Source organism: Anomalospiza imberbis, chromosome 2, assembly GCF_031753505.1.
Source record: "Anomalospiza imberbis isolate Cuckoo-Finch-1a 21T00152 chromosome 2, ASM3175350v1, whole genome shotgun sequence".
Taxonomy (NCBI): domain Eukaryota; kingdom Metazoa; phylum Chordata; class Aves; order Passeriformes; family Viduidae; genus Anomalospiza; species Anomalospiza imberbis.
In genome coordinates, this window is record NC_089682.1 from 72,887,426 (window position 1) to 72,906,143 (window position 18,718).

The window sequence follows — 18,718 nt, forward strand, 5'->3', positions numbered from 1 at the left end:
CTTGAAAAAGCAGTGAAAAGGGAAGGGGCAACACTGGCAGATGATGTAAAAGCATTGACACAGCCAGAAGAGTCTAAGGGAGGAAATCCAGGGCCAATTTCCAAAGCAGAGGAGCAACTGAACAATTGTCTGGGAAAACACAGATGAGAAAAATCAGAGGTGAGAATAAACAGGTTGAAGGCTCCAGCACACTGACAGATTCTGAAGGGTTTTAGGAGAGAATTGGTTGGTCCCTATAAACAACAGTTCAGGGAAACCATGCACTCAGTGCATAACTGTGTTTAGGAAAATGCATACATTGCTAGAATATTAAAACTGGATTTTAAGAATAATACCACAAATAGCCTAATGTCTCATGGCTATGGTGGCAGGAGCTTGGTAAGAATGCAACGACTGGTTCAGGGAATTTCAAATCAGACCTTCAGAAATTATATTTCAATGTCAAAGTCATTGTAGTTTTCCAATTAAATAGAGAATAATAATAGAGAAGAAAAGATCAGATCTAAACAAACAACCCATATTTAGAGAAATATATGGATTTAAAAATGGAAGAAGTCTCGCACAGCACAGAAAATATTAGGAAGAATGCAAAGGTGAGGGAGAGAAACAGTCACTTTAAAGAAAAGGTGAATAAAAAGGTGTTTCATGGAAGTATATTATATCCTGAATACTACAGAGACAGTAAATTGGCACCCTTATTTACTCCCACTTATAAAATAAAAACAAGAGCTATCCATTGCAACAGAAGGGCAATAAGTTTGGAAGTGATAAAAGGCAGACTTCTAAAGAGAATTTAACCTGAAAAATTCACTGCAACACAGTAATGTTAAGTTAAACTTAAATGAATTTGAAAAAAGAATGGATATTTATATTAATATCAAATATAACCTGAGTCATGTTGGACAGGAGGTAGTAGAAATCCTTCAGACTCTAAGCAAAAAAAGCTTTATTTTTTGCCAGAAGTTAGGATAAGCCTTCTTTCTATGGGCAAGTTGTTCCATAATTAGTCATGAAAGGTGTTTTACATTTTCCCGTGATTTACCAAAACATATAGTATTAGTCACTGTTGGAGAAAGACTACTGGATTATATGGACCATTGATCTGACCCAGCATGGCAATTTTTATGGTCCTGTGAGCAAAATCCAATGGATTTGCAAGGAAACCTTACAGAATAACAGCTTCAGTTTGAATTTTTCTTACTGCTACAGAAGCCACAGATACAGCAACTAAATTCCTGGCAATGACATATCTCTGCAAGCAGGCGTGGTAGCAGTACAGGTATCTAATGCTTTTATGCCATTTGCTAAGGATTATACAGCAGTAATCTCTCCCATTAACACTTTGTCTCGTTCTGTGTTGAAGATCCCATAATCTTCTCCTTCCTTCCACCCTCTCAAAATGTACCAAAACAAAAAATAAATACTGCGTGCATGGACTAAAACTTGTTAACAGAGATTAATTAGCAAAGCACCGACCTGCTGTGTATTAATCTCTCAGAACTTTTCAAATTAGCCTATCCTCACAGAATTTTATCAATTGTCCCTTTTTTCCTTTCCTTTTCCTTTCCTTTTCCTTTCCTTTTCCTTTCCTTTTCCTTTCCCTTTCCACTTATTATTGATTATCTACTCCAGGGTAAGGGAGTCTTTGTCACTTCCAAGTCCCCACCTTGGGCTGCTGGTCAGTAACCATCTGTACTGTTTGTGAAATGTCAGATGAGATACTTATTAATGCATTTTTTCCTATCTCAAGGAGACAGAGACACTGTTTGACAGAACAGGATTTCTGAATGCATTCTCAAAAAAGGCAATAGCCAGCAGCTTTTAATTTTACCTCAGATTCTAAACTAAGCAAAACTGATTCTAAACTAAGCAAAACTGTGCTCTATTCTTGGCACACGGGCAATGTGTTTGGTGAAAATTACACTAGGGATGGTGTACGCTTGTCTTTTGTTAACCAAGTAGTGCCTACCAACTTTCAGAACAATGCTGTGTATCAGCAGCTGTGATGGGCCAGATCCAACTTAATTAGAAACATGTGGGCACACACTGGGCATCAAGAAAGAAGCAAGGAAACTTCTGGAAAGCTGCATGGATGAAGGAGGATGGATTTGGCCCCAGACACAGAGGCAGGCTGACACAGGAGGGTCAAGCCATGACCACTGTGAGCCAAGCAACATTAAGCAGGAAATTCATGTGAACTGGAGCTTGAGCCCTCTTTTTACTTTCCATGTAAGCACAGTCACAACATGTTTATACTGAAACTTGGTAGAGATTCCTTCAAATTATACATACTAGAGGTGAAGTTAATCCAGCCAATAGATTGCTTGCAGCATTTAATTTTTTTCTAAGTACCAGCCTTCCTTTTACAGGATCTCATAAAACAGTATGTTGCTCTCTTGTAGATAACCTACAAGCAGCAGTTGTTGAAGTAGTCCCAGTGTCCAGAGCTACATTATATCTTTGATGTCTGGTTCTGCAGTACTAATATTTCTGCAGAGCAAGACATAATGAAAGTTTATGAGCTTGTTAAGGAACTGACTATTACAAAGAATCATGCTCATTTTGACTCTATTAGAAACACAAGAAAAATAATTTGTCACTTTCCTGTGACTAGAGGGATCTCCGGGTGAATCTCAGATAAGACATCAACACTGTCGGTGATTATTCAGCCTTTTTTCATTACAGTTTATAAAGCCCTGAATAAGAAACCCATTTATACTGGCATTCCAATCCTGAAAATGCAACTTTACAAGACCCAGCTGTGCAAAGGACATTTATTTCCACTTTAGAGATGAGGCAAGTGAATAATGGGTGACGGGTGACTTGCAGAAGTTCACGGTAAAGGGATTTTGGCTCACTGTGAATGACAACATAACAATACCAATAATAATTCTAGTAAATAGAAGTCCTGGGTTCCCCTTCTGGGCTATAGCTTGGAAATTTCTGCTATTCTTTCTCAGCCATTTCTATTTGGTTTCTATTTTATTTTCCTAAACTGAGCATAATGTAGGTAAAAAAAATCTTCTTTCCTTGGAATCTAAAAGCTTTTCAGAAGTATACAGCTACTGGATGATGTTCCTCTCTGACTGATATTTAACACATTTTTTCTGTTGTAATTGAGAACACAGTCATGCTGGAGGAGAAATTCCAGCAATGGCATTGCAACAGTTTGAGTGTTTTCTCCATTATGTGTCTTTACAACAGAGATAACCTTTTGCTTCTTGAAATATAATTGCATAGAGAGATAGTTTATTTAAAAAGAATTAACAATACTAGGAAACATTTTGCAGAGATTTTCCATAACAACCTGGTTTTATGTCAGCTTCTCTAGAGCACAGTATCATTTATAGTTTAAAATTAATTGAAAATGGAAAACTGAACAACAGGAGATCTTTACTTTTCTTATAGCACATTCCTGGAATTATCTGCAGTCTAGAAACTCCATTAAGATATCAGTGATTTTGTTGTCAGCAATTACCCCATATCAATATTGGGATTCTCTCACAATCGCCCCACTCCATATATTGATACAGGAAGATATTGATATAGCTGTGATAACTGTGTATCAATAGATGTGGCATTGTGCATTGACAGATATTCGGAATGATCATAATATAGGCAGGGTGTGCCACTGCAATTATTTGTTTTCAACCAATCCTCTCCCCAAGCCTATTATTAAATTAAATGAAATATCAATATATTATTATTACATTGAAACAGTGGTATAAGCTTGCTTTACTCTACTGCATGGGAGAGCAGATCATGACCTTCCATGTTCCTCTTTTCCAAGGCAGTTTGCACTCTACCACTGCTAACTTTTGGCAAAATTAGATTCAGAGCTGGATGTGTAGCACTTCTTATCACTGAGGCTACCTTTAGGTGTAAACCTATGTGCTACACTAAAAGCAAATCTGCAAGCACAGGCACAGCCACCGTGTTCTTTTGGGTGTGCAGGATGCTTGCATGGGTGCTGACTTCAGTCTGCCAGCAGGGACGTCCAGGACAGAGACACATTTGACTTGGGTATGCTGAAGGTGCCTCCCTATGTAGTATAAGGATGGGGCCAGAGCAATATGATTCAAGGGAATGTTGTGGCAATGTGGGGGAGAGGATGGCTGCCTGCACCCTCTTGCCTAGTGGAGTTTAGCTGTGATTGATAGGCAGATAGGCCAGTGCTGCTGAATGTACCGTGGCATGACTGAGTTGTAACAGCACCCAAAAGGTCCATGTCTGAGTTCCCCAAAAAGATCTGGTCTTGGTGTCTGACCTTCCGAAAACTCATCCTTTCATGGAGAGACCCTTCAATTTCTAGCCTGAGCTCTCGGTCATCATTTTTCTCTGGCCACTCCTTCAGTCAAGGTTCCGGCCACCATCCTCCACATGAACTGCTCCCCTTGCACTGTGTCCTGCCCTCTGCTCACAGTTGTGCTGCCAGTCCAGTCTACCAGTTGAGCAGCAATTCCTCCTCTTCCTAAGTGAGGAGCCTTAGCAAAGAAATCTCTGCTAATAGCAGCAATGCTGCTTACGAGTTCTATTAGGTAGAAAAGATCTTAAGGGACAGGTAACAATTAATTTTTCTCTTTTTAAAATTTTTTTCTTTATTTTTTTTAATGATTTGGAGCTGACCTATTTCAGTAATACAGAGACAATCCCTATTCCACAGAGAGTATCTTTGCTGCAATCGGCAACCAGTGAATCAGAAATGCTTTACTATGTGGGAGGTGAGGCAGTGGCACAGGTTGCCAGAGAAGTTGCAGATGTCCCATGCCTGGGAGTGTTCAAGGCCCCATTGAATGGGGCTTTGAGCAATCTGTCTATGGAAGATATCCCTGCCCATGGCAGGTGGTTTAGAACTAGATGGTCTTTAAGGCCTCTTCCAAACCAAACCATTCTGTGATTCTGTGATGCAGAAGCAGAACCCAGGGGGAGCTCAGCTATGCCTTGGCAAAGCCTCTTTTGCCACCAAAACCATACAGTGCAGAGTCACCTTCAGGCTGTTCACATGAAGCGCCAGTCACCACAAGAGCAAGATGTTTCTTACATGGCCACTGTTCATTCTGCTCACTGAGTGTATTTGACAGGATAGGTCCCAATCCTTTGCAGTAGTGATTTCCTCTCCTGGTCTAACGCTATTCAGGATTGGAGATTAGCTGTCAGGAGGCTGCTCTGGGAGTTTTTTTCCTTTGAGTGAGGCATCACTAATCAGACCTAGCACTTCCTCTCAGGCTTTATGAAACAGAAATCTCTAATCCAGAAAACATTTTGAATTTTAAGACTAATTAAGTGTCATAATGTCACCTACAGTAAATAAAGCACAAAAGGAAAGAAATAAGCTCTGCGAGTAGAATGTGCTTTATTGAACACATATCTGGTAGTCCGACCATCACTGTCACTCAAGAAAACATCATCCAGTAAACCTGATCAGAAAAATCCCCACTGAACTGATAAGGCAGAGCAACCTTTCAGGCGGCTTGGCTGTCACTTGAAAACCAGCTTGCAAGTCTGTGGGCTGACATTAGTGTTGGAAGGCAGTGAGGGTTTGAAGCTCATAGATACAGTCTTCTCTGGACTTCAGAAGGATCAACATCAGATCCTGAGAGCTCTCTGCTGCTTTCTTGATTTCCCTTGCAAAGGAAAAGAAGTCTCTTCAGGTGTATTTCTTCACTTTTTAAAAGATTTGCAGAAAATTCAGGCATAGGTATGTCTGTTGTGTCATTTCAGTCACTGCAGAGCTGGGGTTTTAAAACTCTGCCAATACAAGTGTTGAATTACAGCGTATATAAATATCCTGTTTTTGAAATTTCTTTTTCTTTTGGCTACCTGTTTCGTCTTAAAAAAAGAAAAGAAAAAAAACTTGCAAGAAGTAAATAGGTTGAGAAATGTTATTTAGCCATTCTTAGTTACAGAAACTACAGGTCTCTGTATCTTCAATCTGGCTTTTTCTTCCTCTCCTCATCTTAAAAATACCTTATATGGTACTATAAATAATGAGCAGAAGGGAAAGTGATGCATCATGCAGGAGGGGAAAAGCAGCAGTTTAATCATGTTCAAACACAGCTCTGGAGAATGAATGAATGCTCCTCCATGCATTTCCAGGCTTGAACAGGATAGACTGAGTCTGCGGGGATTTGTGTTTCAGACCTTGGTGTCAGTATGCATTACTGTGGGCTTTGAAAGATGCTCTTAAAATGTTTCTAAATAACCAAATGGAGCAACCCTTTCCAGCGTGATAATCTGTGCAGTTACTACTGCAACTCCAGCAGCAGGGAAAGAGGGAAGGGAGAGAACTCTCTTCCAGCTGTGCCCCAGAAATCCTTTGCCACAGTAAGCAACTAACATCGGGTTTAATCTTTCACTTCAGGAAAGGTGAAAGTATCAAGAAGGTAGATGACAGTGTAACATCTGCACATAGTTTAGACACGCAATGCCTGCACTTTTTGCATCCAAAGAAAGAGGCACAAAAAAGAAAGAGGCTTTTTGAAGTCAGTGGCCAAAATAAATGGCATTTAGATATTGTGTAGGATTTCTCTGTGCCTGGATGGCACAGTGGAAAGGGTCCCTGACACAGCTCAGTAGATAAAGAATGTGCTCAGGCTTTGTTTAAACAACACAGGGAGATGGGTTCACTTTTTCCTGTAATAAACATATGAGGCATTAGGCATGTGGCACTAGATTCTGGTGCTCTTGTGCAAAAGGCACAGCCTTTGGAAGAAAAAAATCACAGAGATGCAGCACGAGGTATGATGTAAACTGTAATAAACTCTTCTGAAATCTCCATTTCTGCCTGCCTGCCTTTCTGTGACAGCATTTAAACTAATGTTCTAGGGCCCTTTTATGTAAAAAAGCCTTATTCCTAGGACAGCTCTTGCAAAATTCATGGCTGGTATAATTCCATGCCCTTATGACATGACAGTAACATCCATTTGTATCTGTTTGGCACCATGTAAGTAGGTCGCACAATTACAATGAAGTTAAAATTAATTTTGCCTTTCTTTAAATGGTAATGGAACAGTTACCAACTGATTAAGGAAAACATTAGCGAGTACCATTTTAATTGATTTGAATGCATGTGTGTTTTGTATTGGTTTCGTTTCAGGGCATTTTTAAACAAATAGGACTGTCATTGTGAGCCTTAATTAGATAATAAATTAATAGATAAATGGATTAGAAAGTTCAGTATGGCTTTCACAATTGCTGCTAGCGGCATAAAAATGAGGTGCTTGGAATTAGCAATGCTAATAAATGGCCTAAGGAATGCACTTGGGAAGAATGATGATGTGGCAGCTGAGTGACATGTGAGGACCATGGTCTTTCCTTTGCCCACACCTATTTTGAAAACAAAGGTGCTCCTGTGCTTTCTTAGGAAAGATAACAGTGGTGCTGATCTGGAAGGGTAAATATGTCCGTTCCCTTAGTGCACCTCAAAGCCTGCAGATTTAATGTGGGATTCATGAAAAATTCACTAAGCACATAGGACATCTTCCAGGGGTTAGGCTGCTCAGCAGTCAGTTCAGAGATCTGACGAGGAAAAAGGTTCAGTGTGTGCCAAGTATATTCAGTAATGGGAAAACTGCCTAACAGGGAGGGCAGTCTGGATCAGTTGGGCTGGATACTGAGTTCATGAGAATCATTAGGAACTTTTTGAAAAAGAGTGATTTGGTGGATGTTGTGCTGCTTATTTAATTCCATGAGGCAGTAAATCAAACCATATGGGTCTTGGTGCTGTTCAAAGAGGTAGTGACAGTAACTCAGATAACAGACACAGAGTGCTGCAGGTTGGAAAGTGATGCAAATAATCACTGGCGTGAGTTCAGGCTGAGTGTCAAATACCTGAAATTAGAAAGCTGGAAGACCATTTTGGTATGTATTGAATGTTACACAGCTTGCCTGAGGACAAAGGGTAACTTGGATTTGTTATTTTTTCAATTGATTGCCCCCCAGATATAACTGCCTACTTCAGGGGTGGCATTAGCCTGCAGCAGTTGGTCACCATACTTAGAGCAAGTTCGCAGAAAGGGTTTGAAGCCTGAATTATATTAAAGTCACTTTTAGATTCTCAGTAGAGTATCAAAGAATGGGAACTTTCTGCACTAATGTGTACTAGATGGCCAGTATGGCAGAAATATTAATATTACTGAAATTTCTTCAGCATAAAGAAAAAATACTTGGCAAGACTTTATTCCTATTTTTTAATGCTTTTGATGTAATCTCATCTGCTGGTCACCAGAGGCTTCATTTTTTATGCCAATTATTTTCAAGGCAAAGTAAACTTCTTTAGAAATCAGATCACTCTTTGACAGAAATTAACTGTGGTGACAAACATCTTTTGTTATACATTTCAGGAGCATTCAGATAGATGTTTACTTTAATTGTAATATTAAGTACTCTGAGTAAAAATTCTGTTGCTTTTGTTAATGAGGATTACAGTTCCATCTCACTAAAGGTCATCTTGATAAAAAGTGAGTAGTGTTTTACTCCCTCAGCTACATCACTTTTCTTATCAGTCTACCTAGAATATAAGTCTGCATTCAAAAATCTCTGCAAATACTGTGCAGCATATTGCACGGTCTATAGACCTTATCACTTGAGTAATTTAAAGTCTATCAGAGTAAAATACATGATAATATATGAGCATAGTGTCACACCTGATCTTAGGAAGAGGTAAACAGGATGCAAATGGTCTTTTTCACCTCCAGTTTTCAATGCTGGAGACATTTGTCACCTGTTAGGTTGTTTAGCAAGTTTCTAATTAGTATCTTTTTCAAGTCTCTTTCCCACTCAAAGGGCTCCCATCCAAAGAAAATCTAAAAAGTTTCAGAGATAGTAAATATATTCCACTGGGTTGTTGCATAAGCTCACATAAACCCAGTTCTTTGCCAACTCCTTGCATGTCTGTTTTAAGCCTTGAAGTCCTGCAGCCATGTACAGTGCTGAGTGCCATGTAGTGATGACCATTAAACCAAGGCAAAAAAGTCCTTGAGAGAACTGCTTCTGATGAACTTGGTGCACAGGCAGACAATCCCAGGTCTTATTGCGAAGGCTACATCCCTATATTTATCCTCAGATTGCCAGAACGACAGGGAGAGTTCTCAGCCTTAGGAGTCACTAGCAAAGCCAATGTTTTTAGGAAGCAATGCGGGCTTAAGCCAGGCTGAGAAGGAAAGAGAACAGAGTCAGCAGGAAGAATGCAGTTGCCATTACACATTCAGGATCTGGAGAAACATGGAAATCACAGAATCATAGAATGGATTGCATTGGAAGAAACCTTTAAAGCTCATCTAGTCCAACTTGATCAGGTCACTTGGAGCCCCATCCATGCTGAATGTTTCCAGGAATGGGGCACCCACTACCTCTCTGGGCAACCTGTACCAGTGTTTTGCCACCCTCGACATTAAAATTTTCAGTGTTCTGGGTTTGGATTTTACTTAATTTCTTTCTGTTTCAAGTGTGTAGCTGGGATGGTCATTCACTTAGGCCAACTCCCCATCTTTGTACTACTGCTCCTATCTTGAGCCTTCACTTCTCAGAGTGTTGAACTGCTGCCAGGCAGGAGGCTGTGGCTTGCCTTCCTGCAGGCTGCTGCAAACTTTTACATAAAGCAACTGAGCTGGAAGAAAGGGGACTTGTCAAAAAGGAGAAAAGTTGAAGAAAACTTTGATCAGAGGTTAGTGTCCAGAATCAAAATGACAGCAAGCTTCCTGGGCTTTTTAAAAGGCAACAGAAACAACACTGGACCTCTTGTGAGTAAATTGCTAGCACTGTTTCACATATAGCAATGGCTTTTGTAACTCCTGTTGAAATTTATCTTTAGTTTGGCAAGTATGTTGCCTTGAAGTGCCATAAGGATCCCATGTTGGGATAGGAATTGTTCTCTTGTCATGTTTCAGACCGAAGTTCTCTTGCAGAGTGTGTAAATCAGCACATATAATATAGCCGCATATTGAGCTTATGAGTGCCACACATGGACACAAGCTGAAATTTTTCAGAAATTGTCTTCACATAATTCTGCAGCTTCTTCCTCCCTCATCTCTGTCCCTGAATCCAAAAGGATGACTTGGAGCAATTTCCTATTCTTGTAAGATCTCACCTTTTTTTCTACATATCTCACTTTCTACCACTAAAAATCATGTCCTGGGGGAAGGATTTGCACTTTGCATTCAGCTGGTAAAACAGCCAGTTTTGTTTAGCAGATTTTTGTTTGCTGTGAATCCCTGCATTGTACATACCTGTTTCAAACATTGTGGAAAGAAAATGTTTTCCTTCTGGATAGGAATATTTGTTAGGCCTTGCAGAGAGTTTAATGCATGCTGGTATTCAGAACCTATTAAAAATAAAAAATAAAAGGGGGAAGAGGAAGAGGAAACAAACAACAAACAAACCAAAACCCCCTTCTTGTTTTCTAAATCGCAGTTCATGCCTTGCAGTTTTATATTCTTTCTACAAGAGATTGACTCAGGATCCTAAATCAAGCTGATTGTACAATGCACATATTAAAATCTTCATTTTGTTCCGAGAAGTCTGCATGCAATCTGAAACACAGGACAGGGCACTGAAGCAGAATAATCATGGTTCCCCCCGTTGGTCTTTTCCATTCCTAATGCCTCCAACTCTGAACCATTGACAAAGTATTCATGTTTAGGCTGCTCATACAGTTGTTGCTCTTTCAAACCTTCCCTCTTTGCTACAGGGATCAACAACATTGTCCAGTTCACTGATCTTAAAACATTTTTTTTGCTTCAGGACTTACGCTTAAGTTCACATATTCTTCCCTATGCCAACAGCCCAGCATCCCCAACACTGCCATATCTCTACAAGAGCCCATTCCTTCAATGGACCACCACCATGTGTTTTGATAGGTTTTGCTGAAGACTAAAACATCATGTTCTGTGACATAATTGAATTGGAAAAATTAGGAATAATTGTTTTTGAGATATCTGAATTGGTCCTTTCAGATCTGGAGACTTGATCTAAGTTTTGGATGCATTAGGTGTATATATTCACATCCCTGTGAACTGTTTGGTACAGAAGTCAGGAAAAGAAACTTCAGAAGTGAGTGTTGTCTTCAAGAAAGTTGGAAACTTTTTTGCTCCATATTTATAGTAAGAAAACCAAACAAATGCTTAAGAAAGTAGTTGTTAAACTTATGCCTAAACCTGGACAAACAGTTAAGTTCCCAGCACTCTTTATCCATGTCTGTTACAATGCTTACTGGGAATCTGCACTCACTGAACCAGAACTTTTTAAACATCTTCCTGCAAACATCCCATTCCCTCATTTAACCCTAATAGCAGACCTCACCTATTCTGCAAATAAACACAGGTCTCAGTTCTCTGAGGGAACCTTTACACCTAATATGATCATTTGACATGTAGACATTTGGCTTAGGTTTGAATATGCTGAGGTTTGGAACAGAAGCAGGATGGGTATTTTCTGTGCAGCAAACACAGGTCTGGGAACTGAGCTGACAGCTCTGAAAATTGATCATTTTCCTTGATACACAAAACAGGACAGGTTTTGATGTGATATAGTGATGGACTAGGAGACACCATCTTAATCTTTTGGGTCTCATGAAGAGGTGATAATTTCTGGTCATACTCCCTAGATACAGACTTGCAGATGGGGATCAGGAAGGAGTTCAGGTCCTACAAGTCTGTTACCTTTCCCATCATGCTGTGATGTGTGTTCAAATTCAGTTGTCCCAGTCAGTCAACCAAACCTCCTAGGAACAACAGTATGGGCACACAGCCCCCCTGACTCCCCAGAAGAGCCCTGGGGATGTGGCTCTCCTGCCCTACATGTCTCACATTGTGTCCTTCCAGAAGGATTAGTTGCTGTATTATTTTGATAAATGAAGCAGAGCAGGGTGATAGCATAGGCTTTTTCAAGTTGAGATGTGGCTAGAAAGGGAAAAGATAAACTTGGAGCTCTTAAGGATTAACTTCTGGTCTCTAAGAATAACATAGATAAGGCGGTCTCAATTATATTGAGCTTAAAATCGCATATAACGAATCTGAGATGGAAAAGATTGCAATATCTGGAAGAGAAGTCACCACTTTTCTTCAGATAAGCTCCCAGATTTTCAGATGAAAAGAAATAAATATTGCAAAAAAAAAGGTTTCCCCACTTAACCTTCCCAGACAAACCCAAATTGCCTACCATCAAAAATCAAGGCAGCCCAAACACAAGGGTGGTTTCACCACAAAATCCTTCTACTTCTTCTCCTATGTGTTTTTTTTTTTAAAAAAAAAAAAAAAAACTATGTTAAAGGGTTGCCCTTCTCCTTACATGTGGGACAGCTTTGAAATGGTTTCCTCTCTTTTTTAACAAAACTAAAGGTTCAACCAAAAGTTTGCAAGTGAGGCAGTCTTTGGTAACAGAAACAGGCAGAGCTGCCTCACCCCAAACAGTCTTCACAAAAACTGTGTCTGCTTTTTATCTGTCATGGACGTAATTTATTTTTATAAATGCTAGAATTCACCCACAAAAATAAAACTGGGCAGCATTTCATCATGACTATGTTTCCTCAGAGGTATTTCCTACAAGGTGTTGAATTCACTTTCTATATGATAAGCAGCTATGGCTGTGCAATTACCAGTGAGCAGGTACCAGTTCTGAAGGTCATGCTAACAGACTGCATGTCCCTTGCACAGCTGCTTCTGTTTAACATCCCTAATAAAGGGAGGGAGACATTTGATTTTCATCAAGGTTTTAAGAAACACCATATCTACAGAGGCCGGACATTTTCTTTCACACTTCATCAGGAAACTTTTTGAGATGGAAATGCAGTACTGAGCAGTTTATCACAGAGATGACCTGATTTTGGCAAGCCTTGGAGAGGTTACAGGCTTCCCACTGCCACTACAGGAAAAGTCTTTTATCCTCATACAGCAGAAGTCAGCTGTATACATCTTCTGGGCTATACTTTGAGTCAGCTGTAGGGTGTTCTATTCTTTTCATAGTTCTTACCACAAGTTTAAGACAAAAGTGTATATATGTTTGTGAAGAGATAGCTCATTTCTTACCTTTTTTTTTTTTTTTTTTTTTTTTATTTAAACTGCTTCTTTATAAAGGTCACCCAAGTCCAGAGTAAAAGAGGATTAATTACTAACAGCCATAATTTAAAGACAAATTACCCTCTTGATATTTTGGCTGTCCAGGATACACCATGTAAAAGCCATCTATCTGACAGAATGACACAGCTGACTGCAACCTATTGTTGTGTTGAGCATTGCTATGCTTCATCTCTCCTTAAGAATGATGAGAACTTTGATATATTAATAAGAAAAGGTATAAAAATAATGCTATACTTCTATGCAACTTTCCTCATCCAAAGAAGCCAGGCTGTTTTTCTCTTTATCCATCTAGTCAAAAAGTTATTCTACAAGGATTCACATTGATTTCAATGGAGTTGTTCACAGAATAAATGCACCTCTGCATGAACACAGCCAACAGGAACTGAGTTACTTTGGTTTCCAACCCTCTCTCTTCTCTGGATCTCATTAAATAGTGTCTTATACTATTAGTAATTCAATTAAAATCAATAAGAATAGTCCATGTGGAAAACTACCTTTGCTAATCAGCTCTGTCAAGGCGTGATACACATTTTGCTCAGATGCTCACACTTGTCAGTGCTGGACTTCAAACTAGGAATTTCAGAAATTTGCCTCCCTTCCAAGCCTTTATCCTGCAAAGTAGGTAGGTACCTTTCAAGATCTGAATCTCAGCCTGGTTTGTGCTTCTCTAGAGACCTGACAAACCTGAGGGTTGGTATGTGTCATGCAGCAGTGCCTCAGGGTTTTGTGTTGGCTCTAGTCTGTACTGACAAGTCTCTTTAGTCTCTGGCAATCCTAAAGAGGCTTTTTAAGGTCAGGGACACACCATGGAAGGGTGGCCGTGAGGAAGGAGCTCATTTGTATCTATGCAACTTCTTCAATTCCAGAACTGACATGTCTGAAAACAGTTGTGTGTGTCTCCATCTCCTGAGAGTCTCACAGACAATTTCTAAGCCTATTCCATCAATCTTGCATCATAGCTACACATTTTTGTCATGTGGCTTATAAATATGTATGGATTTCCTATAGTGGACGTTTCTACCTACAAGTCTTTTTATAAAGAGCAGGTTTTTTTTTGTAACACAGTAATCAGATAATATCTCTCTTTAGAGGTCAGTCATAAATATACTCATTCCACTTTATTGTTCATAGTGGCTTCTTGATTTCTGATAAGTTCAGACTCTGGGACAATCTCAGATGATGCTCACTGTACTATTACTTCACTCTCCTGAGACCCCACCTGCAGTGCTGCATCCAGCTCTGGGCCCCTCAATATAAGAAGTACGTGGACCTGTTGGAGCAGGTCCAGAGGTGGCCAGGAAGATGCTCAGAGGGCTGGAGCACCTCTTCTATGGAGACAGGATGACAGAGTTGAGGTTGTTCAGCCTGGAGAATAAATGGCTCCAGGAGACCTTAGAGCACCTTCCAGTGCCTAAAGGGGCCTCAAAAGGACTTGAGAGTGACTTAAGACAAGGATGTGGAGTGACAGGACAAGGGGTAATGGCTTAAACTGACAGAGGGCAGTTTTAGGCAAGATATTATGAAGCAATTCCTCACTGTGAGAGTGCTGAGGCACTGGCACAGATTGCCCAGAGAACTTGTGAATGTCCCAGCACAACTGGAAGGGATTCAAGGCCAGGTTGGATGGGTCCCTGAGCAACCTGGTCTAGTGGAAGGTGTCCCTGCCCATGGCAGGGGGTTGGAAGTAGGTGATCTTTAAGGTCCTTTCCAACCTAAATCATTCTGTGATTTTATGATTCTATTGCCAAGTTGCAATCTTTTAGGAAAGAACTAAAGTAGCAGTTGAAAGAGCTCATACACATCTTTTATGAAAAGAAAAAATAACAGGAAAAATTTGTCAGATAGGAAGAGTTTGGATATACAAAACACCTAGCTAGGCATTAATCAATGTGGTGTCTTCTTTAACACTTTCCATGCTTTTATTTGGGAATAATGTAGAATTCTGCTTGCTATTGCAAGATGGTTAATTAGCATTCATAGATTTATGAACAGGATTTTACCAAGCAGCAGATAAGCTGGTATTATTAGTGTCTGTTTCACTCTAGTTCTAGTCCCTTTTGAGATGAAGGCAGGTTTTATTAAAACAGACCTTTCACAAAACACATCTATTCATTGCAGATTTCTATTCAATACCAAGGTGTAAGGGGCAGATTGGTTTAATTTGCTTTCTTTTCAGTCTTGATGCCACTTTTTGTTAACAATACTTAAGTTTCTTAAGCAAGTGGGATGATCAATTGGATAGAGCCCTATGGTGAGAATCAAGGGAAGTGGTGTGCTCTTACCTGACACACTGGAAGATTTTGGCCTGGTAGCTTTATTGCTCATCTGTTTTCCTCCTCTAAGAAGCAAACGTGCTTCTGTCAGTCAGTTTGTCAGATATATTGCGCTGCTGGACAGTTTTGGAAATTGAGTTTGGATTTTTAGTTTCTTCCACTGATTCCTAAGGCCTTGGTGAACAGGTGGCAGAAGAAGATGCTATTATTCAGAAACTGTTCTAATCAGTTCTAGAGATTTTCATAATGCAAAAGGGATTAAAAAAAACCCCTCCGGCTCAAGGGCATATGCTTATCACTTGCCAGGGATCTGAAGGGAGCAATTTCTGCCTACACAGCAATGTGCAATTTGCTGGATATATCATTGCTATATGAATTTTAGCACTGGCTGTGGTAAGAGAGACAGCTGAATTAATGAACAAATTAGATTAGGAAAATGGAATGGTTTGAAAAGCAGTGTTCCAAAAAGTATAACCCAGCTCCATCAGTCCAGTTTTCCATTACATGGTTTAACAACCACCTTTTACCATTGGGAAGGATAAAACGGGAAGTGTAAAGAAGACATTCATCAATCCATCTCTTGGATGACTCCACAGCATCCCAGCAACAGCAAGAAAGAAGAATGGATCATAAAACCTTCTCTGTTCCTCCAACTGACCTTTTCCCACAACAAAAGCAGACCTTGAGTTTTGTTTACTTTTTAAAAAAGCAAGAATTTTTACAATGCCTAGCCATGGAATTTTGGACTTATTTTAAATATACCTATTTCTTGAGGAAACACAGAAGTTAATGGCTTAAAGAGCTGTTTTCACAGTTAGGGAAAATCCATACTTATTTGAGCTTTAAACTAGCATTTGTGTATAATCAGACACAACTGCTTTCTCTACCCTAAAACATTACCATTTTTCCACCTAGCATTAACAAAAGTAGCAGATATGCCTGTTGCTGTGGAGATTTTGAGCCACAGACCAGTGTCAGTTCTTCTACCTGACTTAATTCACAAGTTACAGCAGCTGAAGGGTTTTTCCCATTAAACATTTTCTGAACATACATATGTTTTATTGAGTAAACCAGATGGAAAATCATTTGCACAGCTATGTTTTCTTATCCTGTGGGTCCAATGGCCAAGTTCGTTACCATTATTTCACCAGTTCTTTTTCTGTGTATCTTATTTTGCAATGCCATACAAAACCCTCACATCTTTTTGTCTCTTCCTCATATCCTGTAAGTTTTCTCTATTAGTTCCTGGTGGTCTTCCCCATTCTGCTTGCAGCAGATTTAACTTCTAGTGACACAGTGCAATGTGTGTTTTCAGACTTCAGTTCATCATTTGTTCCAAGTACTCCTAACAGCCTTTGCTCCTGTTGCCTGTATTTACATGCTCACGTGGATAGTATCAGTGACAGGGTACAGCAAAGCTCAGAAATTAAGTCTACATAAAAACTATAGATCTGTCCATAAATGGACACATTCAGGTTGCTGACCTTTTCTTTTTATCTGTGCTGCTTGAGACCTGTGTTAGATTTTTTTATGTTTTAAATAATAGGTTTCTTTCATGTAATTCACATCACATTTTCACATCATTGTATTTCTGGATGTCAGTGTTCCCCACCAAAGCTAGAACAATGTGGAGAAATCTGTTTGGTGCTCTACGACCAGAAGAGCTTTATATGATTGTGTTACCAATACAGTTTTAAATCCTATGCTGTAGTAGAAAGTTATTTATCAAAATAATCCATCTGTATGCCATTTCAGATCTTGAAATATTAGCCTAGTGGTAGACTTTTGTAGGTGTGATAATCTGATGAGTTAGTCAAGAAAACACAAGCACAGGTAGAATCTTTTATTAGAAGTGATATACTTGTAAAAAGTGGACAAGTTTTCTTCAAATCTGAAACAGAAGATGCAGACTTTGCAGCTAAATGCAAGTATAAATAAATTTCTAAGAATTTATAACAGAGTGTATATATTTTTGCAGGGTAAATGTCACAGAACAATGGCTATCTGAACCCTTTTGTCTGTGTGTGTGCATGTGTGTGCGCGAGAGAGCTTTTAATATTCACACCAGAATGACCATTTTGATTCTGAAGTAGCTTTATTCCTCCCTGGTTCCAGAGATTCTTCTTTCATTGAGTGGAAGGCAGAAACACTCAAATAGCACCAGGTGCTGGTTAAGCTACCTTTGGGGACACGCATAATAAAAGTCACGAGCTTCTAACAAAAAGGAAATGTCATGCCTTTTCACATTTATCTTTGTATCAGCTTCAGCATATAAGAAAACATAAAGAGAAAGGAAGAGATAAAAAAAAGAAAAGCCAGAAGACAGCACAGTTATTGTGGATCAGCAGACAGATCCAAGCAGAACTGCCTTTGAAATAGTCTTAGATAAGGAATGCCTTCAGGAACCTTCAGATGCAGAACAGTTTGTCAGCAGCACCTTTACCTGTCCATGGCTAGAATCCCAAACATAAATGAGTTTTTCTGTAGCTTCTGTATAAACTGAGCTGTGACAGGGAGCAATGAGCTTTTGTTTTCCTTAAAGCATCTCCAAATGTGTGTTATTTTCCCTTGGGCATGTGGTGGGTTAGTTTATGCCCAAAGGCACAGGGATAGACAGTAGCTTTTTTCAGCCAAGAATATTAAAAATAGAACTCATCCTTTCTGTACAAAGTCTGTGTGCAGGTAACTCTTGATAGTTTGAGATATATTTGGAAATATTCACTGTTTATGATTATGTTTGTTAAAAATGTCAAGGATGGCCTCTTAGGCATACCATTGTTTGTTTGATTATAGAAATAAAAACACCAAAATCTACTTACTGTCTTCACAATAAGCTCTTGGTTCTCTGCAACTATGAAAGAAATCAACTCCAAAATAACAAGAAAACCCTGATGTGCTCTGTGTCAGGGCCTCTCACTTGATGACTTCAGCATTTCAGTTTAAGAAAGGAAACGTGAATTTAGGTTCTTTCCTCTAAGGACTAAGACCTGCTAATTGCGGCTTTTATGCATCCTTAATCATACATACCTTAGGAGTTCAAGAAATCTAGTGAAATTGGGGAAATCAGATCCCAAGCAGTCTGGGAGAAAACCAGTCTATACACTAAATGCCATCCAAATTTTGCTCTTTGTGTGTGTAAATAGAAGTGGAAGGAAGTAGATGGCCTTGAAGAAAAGCAGGGGAAGTTCTAATCAACCTATCATATGGAATTCCTTCCCACCTGGACATGGCACAGAAAGCTTGAGTGTCTCCTACGTTTTTTCCTACATGAATTTCTTAAAGTCTTCCAGTGCAACTAACAGGGAATATTTGAGTGTCAGTCCTTCAGGCCATCTTTTGATGGTGTGTAATGATAACACTGATCTCTTCTAA

At 39.4% G+C, this 18,718-nt stretch overlaps 1 protein-coding gene across 3 annotated transcripts in view; it reads left to right on the plus strand.

The window, feature by feature from the left end:
* The window catches only part of TENM4 (teneurin transmembrane protein 4), a 590,079-nt gene that overhangs the window by 305,884 nt on the left and 265,477 nt on the right, over positions 1-18,718 (plus strand). The gene's annotated exons all lie outside the window — the stretch shown is intronic.